General features: G+C 33.0%; 1 protein-coding gene across 1 annotated transcript in view; it reads left to right on the top strand.

The window, feature by feature from the left end:
• LOC128382100 (NLR family CARD domain-containing protein 3-like) overlaps nucleotides 1-52 on the top strand; it is a gene marked incomplete at its 5' end in the record, with an annotated part of 10,057 nt that extends 10,005 nt beyond the window's left edge. Inside the window, one exon of the mRNA XM_053342085.1 lies at nucleotides 1-52. This exon is cut by the window's left edge and continues 920 nt beyond it.
• Between the last annotated feature and the right edge of the window lie 3,444 nt (nucleotides 53-3,496).

Here is a 3,496-nt window from a genome sequence, read left to right as displayed (position 1 = left end):
TAGCCACTAACTATAACACACATAATGACAGGAAGTATCTGCTGGCCTATAGAGGAACTTCTTTCTCCTCTTATTTGCTTTTTTAGCTTCTTGTTCAATGACTTGTTTTTTTAATCATATAGTGGATTCAGAAACCAACATGTTTTTATGTGTCTCTACTGGATGTGCATGTACAGCTGTCAATCAACATGATGATTCATCCATTCATAGTTTTGTTTCTAAAATGTCAGAAAATAGTCAAAATATTGTGATTTTTAATCATTCAGTATTTTTAGCTGCTAACATTCAGTATCAGCAGCAGATGACTTTAATGTCTTGGATGAAAAGACAGAAAGGAGAAGTGAGTCGGCTTATTCAGTAGAAACGCTGACTGAGCTAACGGACACTTTAGCTTTATCAACTGGTCCCAAGTCTGCGTCCCCAAAAGTAGCCTAAGCCTGAACACACGCACACACACACACACACTTAACATACTCCACCAGATGGCTGCCGAAGTGGTTGCTGTGATTTCACACTCCACAAACAATTACGAACTTTAAGGGAATCTCAAGAAAATTAAATACGACGATGAGCTTATGTCGACTATTCTTTATACACTGTCTTTTTGCTTTGCACAAACTAAAGAAAATATCATTAAGGAAAAAGCAGAAAGAAAGACAGATACAGGCCGAGCTCAACACAAGCAATACAAAATATATAGAAATAAGTTGACAATTATATTGAGACAAGCTAAAAGAGATTATTATAATAAAAGGCTATTAGGAAATAAAAATGATATTAAAAGTATCTGGAAAATTTTGAAGGAAGTAATTGCCAATAATCCAGAGCACACAAGTAAAGTTAGTAGCTTTTACATTAATGACAGCAAGGTGGTCCTAAAAAACCTGAAAGAAGTGGGGAATGAATTTAAGTCCTGTTTTGTAAATGTTGGGCTGAATCTTACAAAAACTATTAAATAACATAATAATGGACAAGCAGAAGGTGGCTGGGATGGGGAAAGTAAAGTACTGCAATCTATTTTTGTTGGAGAAGTGAATGAGACTGAAATAATTTGTATTGTGACAATTTAAAAATAAGACTTGAACGGACAGTGATGGGATTGACATGATCATTATTTAAAAAACCATTGACTGTATAATTAAACCTTTAACTTACATTTTGAATCTTTCCTTTTGTACTGGTATTTTGCCAGATAGAATGAATATTGCTAAAAGTTATGCCACTCTTTAAAGCAGGAGATAAACACAGTTTCACTAATTATAGACCATTATTGTCACAGTTTTCTAAAGTGTTGGAGAAACTGTTAAAGTCAATTTGGTTTCCGTAAAAATCGGTCCACAAGTTATGCTTTAATGAAATGAATAGAAGAAATGACCACAGCAATAGGAAGCAAGAAACATTGATTTAAAAAAAGCTGTTTGACACCATTGATCATAAAATTCTTATTTCAAAATTATATTCGTATGAGGTGAGGAGCGTGGTTTTAAACTGGGTACAAAGATATTTAGATAATAGAAAACAATATGTGCACTTTTCTGGTAATATATCAGATTTATATGAACATTGATTGTGGAGTCCCCCAGGGTTCAGTCTTGGGGCCTAAACTTTTTAATTTATATGTTAACGAATGTGAAGTGTCAAAATTACTTCAGTCTGTGTTTGACTTTTTTTTTTTGCTCAGGTGATGATTTTAAAAAGTCTTGCAAAAGGTAAAGAAAAGGAAATGGTGAAATTGAAAAAATGATTTGATGAAAATAAGTCCTAACTCTAAATTTGAACAAAAGTAAGTTTATGATTTTTGGCCATCAAAGAAGGGAGGCGAATATATCACTTCCTTTAGAAAGAGTTTCAATGGATAGAGTCAGAATTTAGGTTCTTAGGTGGAATCATTGATGATACATTGACATGGAAAGCTCATATAGCTCAGGTAAAATCAAAAGTGTGTCAGAATATTTTAGTTCTGAATAAGGCTAAGTACGTGTGTTCTGTTTTAGTTGTAAAAAAGCATTTAATCTATTTTATTTCATTGTGTGTAGATTCAAAGGGTACAACAGTGCCACCTACTGACGCTTTTTGGTAGTGTGTTAATTTGTAAGAAAAAACTTTATTCATCATGTGTGACATGGCAGAGAAAAGACATGTGGCAGAGCATGTGCTAGCATTCTTGCTTACATCTGTTTGAGGTTGCATCGTTGGTATGTATGGTTGTTATGTTAGTATTCATATGCTTTTTACTTGCATCTTATCACTCCTGTGTCAAATTAATCATTGTTTGGTCTTTGGAGATGTTTTATTTTGCACTTTGGAAAGTATAAGTGGCTTTTTATTTGTAAATTCATGCAAGTGTAGGTAATATTTCATTTTGCTTATTTTCATATTTTTAGAGATGTAACGTACATTTTTTGATTGTATTGTGTGTTTTCCTTTTTAGTTTCACCCTCCACTTCTGACAATAAACCTGTTAAAGATGCAACAGAGTCGTGTTTGGAGTGAGGTGTTTAGCTGTCTGTCAATCTATGCATCAAGGACAGAATAACGTGTTATATTATAAAGCAATGAGGATTTTATATTGCTCACTAATTTAGCCTTATTTAAGTTACTGTGCAGCAGTCTGGGGTAATACATACTCTACCAACATGAAACCTTGAGCAGTGAGAGTTATTTATAATGTGGCTTATAGAGAACACACCAGCAGGTTATTTATTGAATCAAGATGATTGAAACTTGATGATTTGGTGAAACTACAGACACTCACAGTCATGTTCAGGGCAGGATGTAAAGTATTACCAGAGAATTTGTGTATTTTTAGTTCTAATAATGAAGATCAAAGCAGGACATTTAATTTTAAGCACCAATTTGCACAAACAACTTTAAAGCAGATGTGTATTTCTGTTGCTGGCGTTAAGCTGTGGAATTCCTTAAAGATGGATTTAAAGGGTTGCTTGAATATATTTCAGTTTAAAGAAAGAATGTTTGCATTGTATGAACTAGATAGGATTTATATTGTGTGTAAAGTGTTGAGACAGATCATTTATTTCAGTTTTTTTCTTTTTCTTTCTCTTGTGATGGTAATGTTGTATTGAGTAACTGTAATTAGGCAGACCATCTGTTTCTATTGTTTAAATAAGAGTTTCTTCTTCCTGCTCCTTTTCCGTCATGGAATATGATTCAGATGATAGTTGTGTTTTTTTTTCTTTCATGTTTGTTTGTTTGTATGATTTGAAAATTGCCATGATCGGAACAAATAAATAAATAAATAATGAGACTTCCTGTTTGTTTCCACGTTCACGCTCAAAGATAAAGTTTTTATTTTATATGATGCATTTTATTATGAGTCAGACGACGTTTGTGTGTCATGTTCTCTACTAATGTGACAACAACATAAAGAGAAAAAACTATTTACATGTTTATTGGTGTTTAAATGACTGAATATGAATGAAAGTGAAGCTTCCTCTGAGTGAGTCAGTGAATATAAATCCTCCTCCATGCATCATGT

The sequence above is a fragment of the Scomber japonicus genome, chromosome 21, assembly GCF_027409825.1.
Source record: "Scomber japonicus isolate fScoJap1 chromosome 21, fScoJap1.pri, whole genome shotgun sequence".
NCBI classification, from domain to species: domain Eukaryota; kingdom Metazoa; phylum Chordata; class Actinopteri; order Scombriformes; family Scombridae; genus Scomber; species Scomber japonicus.
The sequence above is the reverse complement of the archived record's forward strand: the minus strand, read 5'-3'. Positions and strand labels throughout refer to the sequence as shown.